Source organism: Eptesicus fuscus, chromosome 7 (genome assembly GCF_027574615.1).
Source record: "Eptesicus fuscus isolate TK198812 chromosome 7, DD_ASM_mEF_20220401, whole genome shotgun sequence".
NCBI lineage: Eukaryota > Metazoa > Chordata > Mammalia > Chiroptera > Vespertilionidae > Eptesicus > Eptesicus fuscus.
The window spans coordinates 22530552-22548369 of NC_072479.1; positions in this window are offsets into that span (position 1 = coordinate 22530552).

A 17818-nucleotide genomic window follows, 5' to 3' on the forward strand; every position below is an offset into this window, starting at 1 on the left:
GAGATTAGGCCCTTACCTGATATAACATTTGCAAATATGTTCTCACATGCAGTGGGCTTTCTTGTTGTTTTGTTGATGGTTTCGTTTGCTGTGCAGAAGCTTTTTATTTTGATGTAGTCCCATTTGTTTATTTTCTCCTTAGTTTCCATTGCCCTAGCAGCTGTATCGGTAAAGATATTGCTACGACATATGTCCGATATTTTGTTGCCTATGACTTCTTCTAGGATTTTTATGTTTCCCGTCTTACTTTTAAGTCCTTTATCCATTTTGAGTTTATTTGTGTGTATGGTGTTAGTTGGTGGTCTAGTTTCATTTTTTTTGCATGTATCTGTCTAATTTTCCCAACACTATTTATTGAAGAGACTGTCTTGACTCCATTGTATGCTCTTGCCTCCTTTGTCAAATATTAATTGAGCATGATGGCTTGGGTCGATCTCTGGGTTCTCTGTTCTGTTCCATTGGTTTATATACTGAGTGGCCAGATTATTATGATCTCTGAATGCATAATAATCTGGCCTCTCTCTCTCTCTCTCTCTCTCTCTCTCTCTCTCTCTCTCTCTCTCTCTATATATATATATATATATATATATATATATATATATATATATATATATATTAGAGGCCCGGTGCATGAATTGTGCATGGGTGGGGTCTGGCCAGCCTGGCCATGGGGAGGGGACATGGGTGGTTGGTTGACCTGCCTGCTAGTCAAACTCCTGTTTGAGGGGACAATTTGCATATTAGCTTTTTATTATATAGGATAAACACTGAGTGGCTGGATTATTATGCATTCAGAGTTCATAATAATCTGGCCACTCAGTATATGTCTGTTCTTGTGCCAGTACCAGGCAGTTTTGAGAACAGTGGCTTTGTAGTATAGCTTGATATCTGGTATTGTGACCTCTCTAATTTTGTTATTCTTTCTCAAGATTGCTGCAGCTATTTGGGGTCTTTTTTTATTCCATATAAATTTTTGTAGAGTTTGTTCTAGGTCTTTGAAGTATGCCATTGGTATTTTAATGGGGATTTCATTGAAACTTTAGATTGTGTTGGGTCGTATGGACATTTTAATGATGTTGATTCTTCCAATTCATGAACATGGTATATTCTTCCACTTGTTTATGTCTTTGTCTATCTCTTTTTACAGTGCCCTTATTAATACACATTTTTATTTTTGTCATGATAAAGGCAGATTACATATAAGATGATTAAAATAAATAAAAAAGAAATAATCTGAAAACAGTACAAAATAAAAGTGCAATAAGTCTATTATAGTAAAGATGTCTTCCCTCCAAAAAACAGAACTTAAGCTTTTGAGGACAGTCAGCATGTCATCTCCACGGGAAAGGTAGATTCATCATTATATGGCCCAATAAATACATTTAAATTGAATCATTCTGACTCAATTTTTCTTAATGTTAATTCTGAAATCTGAAAAAAGATCAACCTCATTTCTCTCATTTGGGGAGTATTTTTAGATGACTGCTAAAAGACATTTTCTTTCTTTCTTTTTCATTCAACTCCTGAATAGTAACTAGAAACAAATCTGTTGCTTGGAATAAATGTTCAGCCCATATGTTATCTTTCATAGTAACTGATGCAAGTGTGAAATCCTCCTTAGTATATTCTGCTTGCAGTCTGTCTTGCTCTCCCTTCCCCATCACCATATGTAACACATTTTGGGAGTAGGAGAATGGTTTATTCATTATTTGACTTTGTTGCTTGCATTTTTCTTTGAGTAACATAGAAATTTTAAAGAGAATCCCAGGAATACTAGTAAGAAGAGTGAACAGACCAACCAAGCTCTTCTGAAAGGCACTGTGATAAATAATGGGCAATGAAAAGAAAAAAGGAAAAATACAGATGAACATTAAGTATACTCTTCAAATCTATGTGCAGAGAGAGACAGAAGAATCATCATATGAAAACATACAGAACTGGGTTTGTTCCCAGCACCACCATCTACCGAGTAGATCTCTGCATGTTTCTTAATCTTAATTTTCCCATCTGGAAAATGGTGGTACCTGATACCTACCTTGAAGTGTTGTTGCAAGAATTTAAAGAGATACTCCAAGCCCTAGCCTATTTAGCTCAGTGGATAGAGCATCAGCCTGCAGACTGAAGGGTGCCAGGTTTGATTCCAGTCAAGGGGACATGCCTGGATTGTGGGCTTGATCCCCAGTAGGGGGCATGCAAGAGGCAGCTTATCAATGATTCTCTCTCATCATTGATGTTTCTATCTCACTCTTCCTCTCCCTTTCTCTCTGAAATCAATAAAACTATATTTAAAAATAATAAAAAATAAAGACATACTCCAAGAAAAGTGACTGGAGCACTGTAGGTATTTAATAAATATTAGTTTATGTCCTCCCAGTCCTTTATCTCACTGCCATTCTTGTAATCAATTATGAAACATTTTTTTATCATTTTACAATGATTTATGAGCATTCAGCCAAGATCATGGATGTGATCAAGTACATGTTTTATGAAAAAAAGATTTACCAGAATCTTTTTTTTTTCCATACAAGAAAGACAGTAGAAGTTGACTTCTCTTGGCAAACTTCTGGTGTAACTAGAAGACTTAGGAGTTTGAATACAGATTAATACTTTAGGAGAATTCAACCCTAGGCCAAATGCTTAATGCTAGAAAAATAGTGTTTGATGTTTCAATGGGTCTGAGTATTGCTCTTAGCCAAATGTGTGGGGTAGGATCCCTTGGGAATTGAAACTTCAAAAAAGGTTTGCATTAGTTCCCTGCAAACCAAACATATAGAGTTTCCTGCAGCTCTAATTGAAATGTAATAACTATTTACAGATTTGACTGTGCTATCACCACAGAGTAATTGCCTTTCCACACCAAGCAAGTGGGAGATGAAGCAAATATGCCTAGAAGGGTTTGGAAGTTCAATAAAATGTTTCTAAAAATATGGTTATGAATGGTGTCCTTCCTGTCTCAAAGCTCAGTCAGAGCTCCACCTCCTAGAGTCAAGTTCCTGCTGGCTTTGGATGTCAGAAGAAACCTTTATTACCCCAGCTTGGGTTCCCTAAAACAGGAAACTGCATTTCTAAAAAAAATGTATTTATTATCAGTTTTTTATATGATCTGTTTAGTATTGGGCTCAAAAAACTTAAAGGCATCTTGGACTTTTTTATGCCCAATAAGTATGTTGGCATCTCTGCAGAGGGCAGAAAGAAAGAATGCAAAGAAAAGTGGCAAACTCTAAAATTCCTAATGAATCCAACTGCAATTCATTCATTGTAAAAATGCTCAAGAATCATTTATAATGGAATAATAAGCAACCTTTCTCAAAGCAACTGAAAATATAGTTCAAGAAACAAACAGACAAACAAAAGACAGTATTTGGGAAAAGATTTACTCAATACATTAAGAGAAAAAGTGGCTTTTTTACATCCCCAATCCCAAATGCTTTAGAATATCTGTATAAGGGGCAAAATAATCAGGGGGAAGGGGAGATTTCTGTTTTTTGAGAATGTTAGAAAATAATACTCCATTACAGAAGGAATCTAACTTTTTTGAGAGCTTATATAACAAATCTCATGAGGCCAGTATTATTTTCCCCATTTTACAGATAAGGAATCAAAGGCTCTGGGAAGTTAACTATTTTCCACACAGAGAGTAAGTTTCGAAATACAAACTCAAATCCAACTCAAGCTTTCTCCAAAACCAGTGCTCTTTCCAGCAAAAGAAGTGGCCAATTTCAATTCAGAAAAGGGAACAGTTAACTTTATTAAGGGTATGATGAAAACTGATCATAATTTTAAATATCAAAACACAAGTTGATATTCAATGACCAACTCAGCGTTAACATTCCCAAGGGTCAGGACTCCACATCTGAGGCTCTAGTCAGAAGTAAGTATCTTCACCAGCTGGTGGATAAATGCTATTGATTGTTGTGTATAATACTCAACTTCTTTGAAGTTACTAATATCAATGATGTTCATCTTTTGTGATTACATGATATTTTTAAAATGTATGAATTCAGTTCTGTGTCTGTCTACTCTAGCTTCCATAACAAAATTCCACAGACTTAGTGGCTTAAACAACAGAAATTGACTTGTCACATATCTGGAGGCCAGAAGTCCAAAATCAGAATGTCATCAGGGTTGGTTTCTGATGAGAATTATTTTCCTGGCTTCTTATGTGTCCTCTCACGGCCTTTCCTCTGAGGGAGAGATGTCTAAGTCTCTTCCTAAAATGACAAAAATCTTATTAGATTAGGGCCCCATTCTGATGATCTCATTTAGCTTAATTACTGCTTCCTTTGAGGCTCTCTCTCCAAGTATAGTCACATTGAAATTTTAAAATTTGTTTTCAATGTTTTTAAAGTCTAACACATTGTGATCATAATAATTTAATTTTTAACAAAGCAGCATTCACTACATAGTATTGACATTTATGACTTTTGCAAACAAAAATGTTAAGTAAATTTCTATTATCTTTTACTACGAAAACATTGTCAGGCTTTGAATGTGACTTTGGATAATCTTAAAAAATATTTTAAATATGTAAAAGTTTAGTGTCCAGCTTCCTCTGGTCTACTGATTTGTCAAAACATCAAGTCATTTTTTTTATTATTATTTCTAACTAGGTTACCAAAATTTCCACCTTTGCCTTCCTTCCTCCATCTGGCCTTCCTCCCACTCATCTTGTGTTAAAGGTCTATGCTATCTGGATTTGAAAATACCCTAAGAAAAATTTATTTAACATAAATTATGGAAGAAAATATCTACAATGCATTATTCATGACAATAATACCTGAAATCCTTCTTTCAAGCCTGTGGGTTATCTCTCCATTTTAATCATTCATGACCTTTCCTGGGTTATGGCAAAAATCTTTGTAACAGGTCACTCTTGGACAATGATTCCACTATTGCCTCCCAACTCTCTAACCCCCGCCCCCTAACTTCACTCACTTCATTTTATTTTCCTAAAATAAGGCATTTTTGAAGTTATCTTAAAGAGAAATTCAGATAAATGCCCCTCCCTCATGCTTACAACTCTTCAAAGGGTTTTGAATAAGACCCAAACCCCAGTCTTTATGTGATGCCTTTTTCATCATCATGGCCTTGACACAATTCTCATCTCTTCTGATAGTTGTTCCCTGACCAACCAGGTTAAAGTACCCCCACAATTACCATTAAGCCAATCTCTAGCTCTGCCCAATTTTACTTTCTTTGCAGAACTTGCCACTCTTGAATATATATATATACGTTTATAGTTGTGAGTACACAAAACTCAGAGTTTATTTTTGTACTATTATTCATTAATTATTGTATTATTTTCATAAAAACAACCATAAACTCACTTGTGCCCTCCTCCCAGATATATATAGAAACGGGATGAAATTGATAATACCATTATAATATCATACTACCATAATGGTATTATCAATTTTCACCCCATTAGTATATTAGATACATTGTGGCAGATATGTTTGTCTGTCATGTTCATTGCTTCACCCCTATGCCAAAACCAGGCTATAAGCTAGATTGCATTAGTGTCTGGAGCTTGGGTTCCTTTTTTCAAGTTTACAAGGCTGTTGGCAGAATTCAATTTATGTAGTTGAAACACTGAGGCTTCTTTTCTTCTGCTGGCTGTAGACCAGGGTCTCCTCCTAAAGGCCTCCTATAGTTACTTGCCTCATAACCCCTCTATAGGCCCTCTCATTTTTGAACCTCTCTGATTTCTTGTCTCTGGTCACCTGATTAGGTCAGGCCCACCCATACTCCAGGGGCAAGGTTTATACATAGAACATGCACATCAGGTGTTGTGTATCTTAGGAGTCATTTACAATTATTCAACCATATTCTCAATAAATTCTGAATGTGGTGACACTACACTTCTGCAACAAATTTCTAAAATAGCATAAATGAAAACAGTAAAATAGTATGGAATTGTTTTGTATTACAAAGCATATTTTTGTTGTTCCTTTGTTTTAATCTAATGCTGTACATACCTTTTTGTAGCTGAATTTTGAGTGGCTGACATTATTATTTTCATAAATATGATTAACCAAAACATAGTCACCAGTTTTGGGCATGTTTGTTCATACCTAACTGATCTTCAATTAAAAAATGTAATTTGGTTTCTCATTTTAAACTACTCACTTAATCCAATGCCTATTTTATCTTTTTCTTACAATGATTTATGATTTTCTGATGAAAATTTAGAAGACATCACTAAAAGGATTGTCATTCTCTTGACATTTAAATTTATTATGTCTTTTTCTGTCCAAAACTAGTGGCCCGGTGCATGAAATTTGTGCATGGGGGTGGTGTCCCTCAGCCCAGTCTGCACCCTCTCCAATCTGGGACCCCTCGAAGGATGTCCTACTGCCAGTTTACAAGGATCGGGCCTAAACCAGCAGTCAGACATCCCTCTTGCAATCCAGGACTGCTGGCTCCTAACTGCTCACCTGCATGCCTGTCTGATTGTTCCTAACCACTCTGCTTGCTGGCCTGCTTGCCCCCAAATGCCCCCCCTGCCAGCCTCATCACCCGCAACTGTCCCCCGGACCATTGTGCTCTCCCCCTACTCCCCCCCCTGCCGACCTGCTCGTCCCCAACTGCCCCCTGCTGGCCTGTTCACCCCCGCCTTCCCTCCCTCCCCACTGGTCTGCTCACCCCCATCTGCCCTCCTGCTGGCCTGCTCACTCCAAACTGCCCCCCCACTGTCCTGATCACCCCCAACAGACCCCTACTGATGGCCTGCTTGCCCCCAACTGCCCCCCCTGCTGGTCTGCTCACCCCTAACTGCCCCCCATGGTCTGATCACCCCCAATAGCCCCCCCCCCCACCAGCCTGATCACCCACAACTGCCCTCCCCTCTTGGCCTCTAACCGCCTCTACCTCGGCCCCATCACCATGGCTTTGTCCAGAAGAATATCCGGAAGATCTCCTGGAAGGTCTCCCAGTCTAATTAGCATATTACCCTTTTATTAGTATAGATAGAGACCTGGTGCATCGGTGAGGGCCGGATGGTTTGCTTTGAAGGGTGTCCTGGATCAGGGTGGGGGTTCCCTTGGGGCATGGGGCGGCCTGGGCAAGGGGCCTGTGGTGGTTTGCAGGGTGGCCATGCCCCCATGGGGTGACGGTCCCCACTAGGGGTATGTGGCCAGCCTGGGTGAGGGGCTGAGGGCTGTTTTCAAGTGGCCACACCCCCTTCAGGGTGGGGGTTCCCACTGGGGTGCCTGACCAGCCTGGATGAGAGGCTGATGGCTGTTTGCAGGCTGGCCATGCCCCCCAGTGGTGACCCTCACCCCATGGGGGCCTGGCCAGCCTGGGTGAGGGGCTGAGGGTCATTTTCAGGCTGGCCACGCCCCCCAGTGACCCAGGCCCCCAGCCACTCCTTGAGCGGAGGCCAGGGCCAGCTGGAAGCTTGGCTTCCTCCATCGCCAGGGGCAACCCAAGCTTCCTGCTTGATCCAGCTCCGTGGCCACTGCCATCTTTGTTGGGTTAATTTGCATACTTGCTCCTGATTGGCTGGTGAGTGTAGCAGAGGGATGGTCAATTTGTGTGTTTCCCTTTTATTAGTGTAGATAGCACAAAAACACACACCTTTATTCCTAGTATTATGAATGTGTCTTTAGCATGGTAGTTAATAAATAGGGGATTTTGCCTCTACTCTTTATATGTTATATGATCTTGTGGAACATATCTCCCAGCCATCGAACATATCTCAGTTAGCCTGTCAATAACATGTGGATAATAATATTTAACTCAAAACACTGTGTAAAGAGTAAAGAAATAAATCATTTGTAAAAGGGGCACACAGTAGACATTCACTGAAAGTGGAAAATATAAAGAGTGGTTTAAATACTTGTTAAAAAGATAGATTACCATGCTTTTCGTAGTCCCACTCAGTCAGATAATCCAGAACAGGGACATGGGAATCTGCAGTTTAAATAAATACCTCAAATCATCATTAGCACAATAATGTCTGAAAACTGAAGATAGTGATTACACAAAAATTCATAAATAGATAGAAATATAGTACATTGTAATGTATTTAAATTATTTAAAAATATTTTTGTCTTTAAAGATATAATCATGTAAAATGTCTAACTTATTTCCTGTTTTGTTAAGTTCTGTGTGCTATATGTGTCAGCTCTCACTGTATTAAAATAAGTATTGCACAATTTAAGAATATTTTTGCTTCTTCTCCCAACGTGTTACAAACTGAGATTACTTCATTCCCCTGACCCTCCAAAGTCTGAGTCTTGTCTCTGTTTTCAAAGAACAATATTCAAGAAGGCAAATATATTCACATTCCAGTTTTTTATTTTCACATTATTAAAAGAAAAAAAAAAAAGGTTGGTTCTCTATATTTATGTTTGGCTTTTCAATTAGATGCAGACTGATGATGTTCCCAAACCAAGTATAGAAATGTGTACTTGTTATGTGACCATAGCTTTGGAACAACAAAAATCAAGATGTGGTTAAAATAGATGGAGATAATTGGAGAGAATATTTGACTATTTGAAACCAGTGTATCCTGAAAAACTAGCCACAATCCTAAAGTTTTCTAAGTGTCCATACTCTCAATTACACTCCTGGATAAAGTATAGGATAGAACTCTTAGATTAAGGTTTCACATTTCAACTGTTATAAGTTAAATTCAGAAAACTGTCTCTCTTTTCTGTAAACCCCATCCTGACACTGACCTTGAACTATCTGTAGCTCCTAGTTTTGATTAGAACCATATGCAGTGATGGTCTTTACTGGGATGGAAGCAGATCATTGCAGAGAACTGAAGCTTACAAAAAGCTTATTGCCACATTCTTTAAAACTGGTAAAGAATGTGGGCCATTTTCCACTGTCACATCAGCTCAGCAAATTGTATCTTTTCCCTTCATGAGGAGCTGTATCACCCCCAGATGTGTTCCTAAAGCACAATTTGAAGATAATGAGACAAATACTGGACACAACATGCTTCTGACAGAGGCCATGAGTCTAAGCCTGTGGAAGAGAATTAATTTAGCCAGAGGCTGCAGCTGTGGTTAGCTTCCCTCACTTCTGAGACCTGGATCGCCAGGCCTCTCAGATTTAGGGGATGCCAATGCACAAATCAAAATTTTTATTTCAAAAGGAAAACAGCCATTTTAGAACTTCTAGTAGCATATGGCTTTGTTCATGGATGGCAGAAGAACTGAGGGAAGCTAGCTACCTATGCAGGTTAAATTGCTCACATAAGTGTGGAAGGTTTAGATTTAAATCCCCCCCCCCCTCTTCATTGGCCCTCAAAAAGTATTGCTTCATTTTAGTTTTAAACAACTAAAGAACTTCAAACACATTTTTAACATGCTATAATTTGACACTTAACATTTTGTTGTGATATTAAAACATTTTTGCCTGGTAACAAATATGACAAAACTATGTAAAGAGCTCATATAAATAATGTTTAAAAGGTTCAAATTAATGAATAAAGGACATAAGGCATGCAAAGCTAATTTACTATTTATTATATGCCATGCTGTCTACTAAGAGCACAGACTTTGGAGACAGAATTTCTGGGTTCAAATTCCAACTTTTGCCTCTAAGTGTAATCAAAAAACAAAGTTCAAAAAGCAACTAGGATTTATTGCACTTTTCCCATTAACAGTTATAAAGGAGTCTCTGTCCTGTATTTGGACCGTTTGTTCCACTGAGCAGATCTCCAGCTGGTTTCCTCAGTATCACTAAATACATGTGTATGGATGGGGTAGGGAAGGAAGGTTCCTTCCAAACCTCTACCATCCCTCCAGCATCATTCTTTACCAGTATTTCTGAGCATTCCAGACACTAAAAATGGTGAGTCAGATAGGAACCAAGCAACATCCAAAGACAAAGAGTCCATCATTCATTCATTCATTGATCCATTCATTTAATCGGTATCAAACTGAGTGCTTACTATGTACTAGACATTGTTCCAGACAGGAAGGGCCAGCACTGAAAAATATAAAAAGTTTATCTGATCTCATGGAGCTTGTGACTAAATGGAGAAGAAACAACAATCAAGCAAACAAATAAATAGTACATATTTATTAGGGTGAAGAGTTGGACTTTGTGTGATGGAGAATAACTGAGTGGCTACTTTAAATCTAGAGATCAGGAAAAGTTCCTCCAAACACTGAAGATCTGAATGACAAAAAAGTAGTAGCTATAGAAAAATGAAAGAAAAAGTAATTCCTGGAAAGAGAGAAGAGTTAGAGAAAATTGACCTAACATGAAAACAACTTGGCATTTTCACGGAACCAAAAAAATTGTAGTATGGCATAGAGGTAGTAGACAAGGAAGATAGAGGTAGAGAATCAATTCAGAGAAGTAGTTGGGGAGGATGGAGGGGAGGGAAGGGAGGGCATGAAAGGGAAAGAAAATAGAAGATACACATAGTAGACTTATTCATATTACACACATGATATATCATAAGAAATCTACAAATAAGTGTGAAGGGTCGGGTATAAGAAGAGGGCAATATGACTAGATATCCTACAGCATTAGGTAGGGAACACAGTTTGCACTTTTAGTCTGCTTTTTTTCTTTTTCAGAAACTGAAGTTTTAAAATGTTAAGTAACTCTGCAAGATTTTATATAATTAGACAGAGTTGAAAGACTATTCCTTATCCATTCAAAATTATTTATTGAGCATGCACTATTTGTTAGGCATCATTTTAGACACTGAAGGTACAGTAGTGACAGATAATGTTGCTGACTTCAAGAAATGTACATAGAATAGTAATGAACAAATAAACAAGTAAATGTATGATATATCAGATGATGATTATGGGTACAGAGAAAAATAGAACAAGGTTAAAGTAATAGAGAATGGAGGCAGACAAGCTGGGACAAATCATGTTAATTTATATTGAGAAAGTTCTCACTGCTAAATGGACTAAGAAGGTTATTAAAGCAAAGTCTAAAAAATGTGTCTGGTGGACACTTGATCCTCCAACGCCTGAGCATATCACCTGTTTGTTATATACCTATGATTACAAAGACAACACAACCTCTGACTATAACATTGCCTCAGTTATGGTATATTCATCACAGCATATAAAATAATTTAAGTTGTGGATAAGATCAGAAAGAAAATTCTCTACTAAATATTGAAATTTCTAAATCATGCAATTTTCTACCTGCTTGAATTCAACTATACTACCAAACATAACGTTGTAACTAGGGAGCATTCACTGAGAAAAAATTAAGGACCCACAATATTAGAGGTAATTTAGAATTTTTTGGGAATAGGTGATTGAAGCCTTATTAGAAACAGCTTACATTTGTTCTTTAATCAGAGATATTCTGGTGCCAAAACAATGTTACTGACGTTTCATTTTCCTTAACACTAAAGGAGTCTTTTCAAATGTTTTCTTTAAAATAGTTAAATCTGGCTCTAGCTCTTATTGAATTGATTAAAGAGAATCTTGTTTAATTTGCTTTAACCTTGCAAGTCAAAATAGCAATTGTATTTTCTCCCCAAAAAAAGAAAATGAAAGAAAGTATATTGTTTGATATAGAAAACTACTCACATTGTTTCTTTGTAAATTTCTTAAGTTAGAACACCAAGAAATTTAATATAAATACACAATACCTTAATGCTGGAATATTAACCAGGAAACTGTCAGTTGCCAACCTCAAAAATTTTGATGGGATATTTTCTATATCTTTGCCACACTCACCTGCAATTCACCCACTATCACCCTCCATCCTGGTTACCAAAGTACACAATATACAGAAATCATATTTAACCATGCTAAAATTGAGACTCTAATTTCCTATTATAAGGCATCTAAGTCCACTATGCTACTCTGCAAGTATGAAATCTTGAACTTATCTTCTCTAAATCATTGTTTCTTCATCTTTAAAATTAAGCTAATCACATTTTTCAAATCTCTTTAACGTCGGGTTGTCTTAAGGCTTTCTAAATACTGTTAGAGGTTTTGCAGGTTGAAAGTTATTTAAATATTTTCTGAGCCAAACAACCAAGCCTTTGGTTCCTAATTCATCAATTTATTATATGGATTATCTTGCACTGGTAATGTGACTCTCTTTGTCTCATTTTTTTCCCTTTAAAGTAGATATTAAAAATATACCATTCTCTGAAGGGTAAATGAGGTAATACATGGGAAGTACTTAGTTCAATATCTAGCAATTTTAAAAATTTAATCAATCTTTTCTAATATATTCAAGTATTATGCTTCATATTTTCCCAAGATTCTTGGTAGAATCTGGCCATCATTGCATTAATCAATCACATTGCCAAACAGGATATAGTTTCTGCAGTTTTATTAGGAAAAAAGGGCAGTATTTTGCTTTAGAAATAAGTAAAGGCATAATTTTTTTTTTTTTAAATATAACTTTATTGAGCTCAGAGAGGAAGGGAGAAGAAAGAGAGATAGAAACATCAATGATGAGAGAGAATCATTAATTGGCTGCCTCCTGCATGTCCCCTAATGGGAATCAAGCCCGCAACCCAGGCATTTGTCCTTCACCGAAATTGAACCTGGGACCCTTCAGTCTGCAGGCTGATGCTCTATCCACTGAGCCAAACCAGCTAGGGCAGGCATAATTTCTTTAAATTTTCAGGGACAAAATTAATTTTGTTTTATAGGGGCTCTAGCACCTAAACTTAAAATGGCAGTTATGAAGGATCCCTTGAAAAGAAACATGTATTTTATTAGATGGGAATGTATTGATATTAATCTCTTATTTCTTCTTCTAAAGATGTGTGGGATCTGTCTAAATACTTCTAGTACAAATTTATATAAAAATTATGATATAAATATTATCTTCACTAATATTCAGTATGAAATGAACACACAAGATAAAATATTTTTCATGAGAAGGATGGTAATATAAACTTTGGTAAAAGCAGAATTTGCCAACAGCATTTGCTTCCTTGACATATACCCTATAAAGACATCTTTATCAGATTGTTCAGAGTTCATACAAAGACTTAATAATTTGTTTGAAGGCATGTATTCTAATATTGTAGCATTCATTTTATCTATTATTAACATACTAGAGGCCCAGTGCATGATTGAATCATGCACGTGTAGGGTCCCCTACACGTTTTCACTTTCGATCGCTGGTGCACCAGGCCTTTTAGAAGCCTCCATCGTGGCGGAGGCTTCTGAAAGGCCTGGTGCCCGAGCGGAAAGGCACCCAGCTCCCAGGCTTTTGATGGTCCACGGCGGGAAGTGAGCTCGCTGCCCCAGAGGCCCCTTCTGTGCCATAGCACAGCCATGGCGCCCACGCTGAGCTCGCGCCGCCACTGGCGATGCAGCTCAGCGTCTCGCCCACCCAATCAGCCCCCCGGCCCCCCCGAGTCCCGCCCCCCCGCGCCTCCTGGCCAATCGTGGACATAGCAAAGGTACGGTCAATTTGCATATTTGTCTATTATTAGGTAGGATATCCCTACCTATTTGCCACTGCTTTGGTTTGTTTGTTTGTTTGTTTTTGTTATTTAAGACCTTTATCCCTCCTCAAGCCTCCTGGTTCTATTAGCATAGGTTGTTCTGCTTATTTGTTTGTTTTTTAGTTATAAGGAATAGTGAAGTCAGCAAGAATCCAAAATGTAGAATTGTTCATACTAACTTTCTTCTTACATTAAACACAAATTATGGAAGAGTTTAATCAAAAGAGATAGGTTATCTCCTTCTGTGACCACCCTGGTGAAGTTCCAGGGACTGGAGATATTTTTTATTATCTTTCAGTAAGGTCTTCAGAGCAATAATATCCTCTCAGGCAGGTTGTTGCTACTCTCTCTCTCTCTCTCTGAATTGATGATATTAGGCATTAAAAATGCCCCATAATGTGAGTATGGGGCAAGGAGAAATTGGAAATTCAGCTTCACTGACTTTTGACTTATTTAAAAAAAAGCCACAAACTTTATTTTCTTTATTTGTGAAATGTATATTATGTGAAAGACTAGCATCATTTTACCTTAAATAAATGGATGGGTTGTGGAGCAAGCCCCTCCGCCTCCTATCACTTCTGCCCTGAATCTGAAAGTAGCTAAAAGATAAAGACATGTGAGTCTTTGTCAGACTAGAGAAATTGGGTCTTCTCTCAGGTCATCTATAGTTCCAACTTGTTGCACTATCATGTTGCTAAGATGGGTACCCCATGATAATAGAAGCTACCATAATTTGAGTTACTATTGTGTGCTAAGTGCCTTATTTTGTGTTTTATTGAATTCTCACAGCAATTTATTTACATTGTTGGATAAAGAGACTGAGGTTTATGTATCAGTTACAGTTAAAAGGTAGTGTTTAAAAATAGCTGTATCTAATTCCAGAGGCCATCACAACTGAATTAAAGTGTTTCTGTGCTCTTTTCTGTTCCAGTATAATCCATATGGGTGGTTAGAATTTATCTCCACCACATCCTTAGGTTTTTTTTCTTCAGATTCTATTTTTGTATTTAGGACATATGCTAATTTATAATTATACTAGAGGCCCAGTGCATGGATTTGTGCACCGGTGGGGTCCCTCTGCCTGGCCTGTGGGGATTGGGCAGAAAACAGCATTGAGTGTCTTCCCCTGGTGGTCAGTGTGCATCATAGCTAGATTAGTCAGAATTAGGTTATGCTGCAGTAACAAGCAACCCACAACCTCAATGGCTTAGAGCAATATAGATTTAATTCTTGTTTGTGCTGCATGTTCTTCTCTGGTCAACTGGGAATTTTGCTCCATAGAATCCATACTCTATATTGAGGTCATTTTTTAGGTAATCAATATGGCAATATAGATCATAAGTTATAAGCTAATACATATATTGTTTTTACTATGAGTTAGCCATGGTCTACAAACTTTGTGTACATCTAAATCCTCAATTAATGAATCATGCTTCATAGTATCACATAATATTTGTCATACGTTATATAGATATTCCATAGCTTTAAAAAAAATCCCCAATTATTGCACCTAAGATGATTTCATCATTTTAGTTAGCTGGTATTCTTATTCTAGTGAGAAGCAGTATTCTCCAGTGGTTAAGAGCACAGTCCCCAGGAACAAGAGGTTTTGGGGTCACATTCCTGTGTGCCAATGAGTATGTGACCCTAAGTAAACTACATGAACTTCCTGTGTCTCAGTTTTCTCCCTTTTGAAATTTAAGTGTGCCTATCTCATAGGGTTGCTAGATTCATTAATTGAGGTTTTAGATGTACACAAAGTTTGTACACCATGGCTAACTCATAGTAAAAATAATATATGTATCAGCTAATAACTTATGAATAAAAAGTAAGAATTCCTAGCAGTGGAATTTTTCAAGTGAATGGTTATATCAATAGTAAGGCTTTAAATACTCAAAGCAAAATTGGAACTTTTTTTTAAAGTTTTGAACCTTAAAATTATAATAAGGAATTTTCCAAGAAGAACCAATTCTACTCTATGTAGTAGATTATGCACAGTTTGCTGATAAAATGTAGGCACTTGATAAAGCCTGAAGCTACATGTGGGTAGGTTAGAGTCTTTTCAGTAATATTGTCTTCCCAAATTGCAATAATTTTGCAATCTCCTTTTACCAACTTCCCCTTTATACTGGGCTTATGTCTCACACTGAACCGTAGGAATATTTGTTCTTTGGTAAAGAGCTTACTTCTGAAGCTAAGGCTAACCTCAATATAAGGCAGGCCACCCATCAGCCCCACCCTTTAGATCTTTATTTTACCTTGTAAAGCTAAGCCAGAACAAAGTAGCAATCATACTTGATACATGCAGGTTCCAGTTGCCTGGTTCCTATACAGTAAATTTGTCTCCTCTCCCCTTATGTTTCAGGGCTTTCAGAAGCAAATTCTTCTCAGACATTTGATATCTCCCATTAGCATGTACATTTTTCATACTGTAAGAATATACCACCTAATTTTTAAAGGAGGCAGTGAAGTTTCCCAATATGAAAAGTATCATTACAGTGCATTCTATATGTTGCTAAGATAATTATTGTATTTACTATTTGGCTTACATTTTTCATAAATATTGAAAAATCTTGTGTTATTTCCTGCAGCTCCATGTACTTTACTGCCTATTGCTTTTTTATTAAATGAATATGCACATTAGAGAAGAATAAAGAGAAAAATGTGCATCTAAATTTCCTAAACAAGTGAATGAGTTGACTATTACAGTTATACTAACAAAATATGTGGCCACATTTCCCTGTAATCTCTGAGACCAGCAATTCCCATATTGATGGATGGAAAGACTCAGATACCATTGACTTAAAAAGCTCAAAGTCCATTGAAAACACAGAGCCTAGATTTAGCTCTTTGTTCCCTGACACATCTGACTAGCATTTGGTTAATGTCAGTGTCTTGCTAATAGGTTTAGTGCAATCTCTTCCTCAGCATGATTAATTATAATAGGGCTGCTGCTGAAAAGGTGTGCTTAATGTATTGTAAAGGGTCACAGATGGGCAGTATTAAGCCCAAGATGCCCAGCTAGCTAGACTATGAAAGCTATAATCCATATTTAATATCCTTTCCCATTAACAATAACAGCCATATATAAGTGATTTCAGTTAAGAACTAATCTAAGGCAGTATCAAAGTTAGATGGCATCCCTAATTACACAGGGTAGGGCTCCATTAGGCCCACCCACCACTGACTGTTCACCAATGTTGGTAGAAATTAATGTGTGTTTTATGACAATAGGTAACTAAAGCAGATATCTGGTATATGCTTATTCAAAGAAAAAAATAAGAGGGTTCATCTTATTCCACACATTTAGCTCATCTCTTTTGAAAAACATGATTTAAAAATTAACTTAATATTCACTCATGTGATCTTTCGTTTTTCTTCTATTTCTAAAACTAGTGGACATTTGCAGGGCAATTTATGTATTCAGTATACATGAAACCTCTTAAAAAATATGGCTTTGTCTGGATCAACTGATTTAGTTTAGTGAGATTAATTAAATTGACTTTATTTCCACTCAACAGACTCTCTTCCTTTGGATAATACACTATAAAAATGACATAATGCATTTACTAATTTGCAACCAACCAGGCCAATTAACATGAATTCCAAGTCTGCAGCTCTGAAAGATATGATTACATCTTAAAGAAAACATAGCATGGATAAGCTATATTGAAACCATTAAGGCACCCACAATACATACCCATGCTTGATTCTCTATTTTATCACTTCAGCTTTAGTATGAATTTCTAATGTATTTGAGGCTTTGTACACTTGTCTCTGAATTCTCCATCCCCTCCTCCATATGGGATTATTAACCCAGTACTCACTTATAACATTCATTATTCAATCACTATTAATCACTGTATTGGTCAATGCACTAAGAGTTATAATAAACTAGAGGCCCGGTGCACAAAATTTATGCACGGGGGCATGGTGTCCCTCATACCAGCCTGCACCCTCTCCAATCTGGGACCCCTAGAGGGATGTCCGACTGCCCGTTTAGGCCTGATCCCACTGGACTACTGGCTCCCAACCGCTCACCTGCCTGCCTGCCTGATTGCCCCTAACTGCTTCTGCCCGCCAGCCTGATCACTCCCTAATCACTCCCTTGACAGCCTGATTGACACCTAACTGCTCCCCTGCTGACCCAATTGCCCCTAACTGCCCTTTCTGGTCAGCCTGGTCACCCCTAACTGCCCTCCCCTGCCAGCCTGGTAGCCCCCAACTGCCCTCCCCTGCTGGCCTGGTTCCCCCCCACCCAACTGCCCTCCTTCTGCTGGCCTGGTCGCCCCCAACTGCCCTCCTCTGCTGGCCCGTTAACCCCTAACTGCCCTCCCTTGCCAGCCTGGTCACCCCTAACTTCCCTCCCCTGCAGGCCTTGTTCCCCCCCCCCAACTGCCC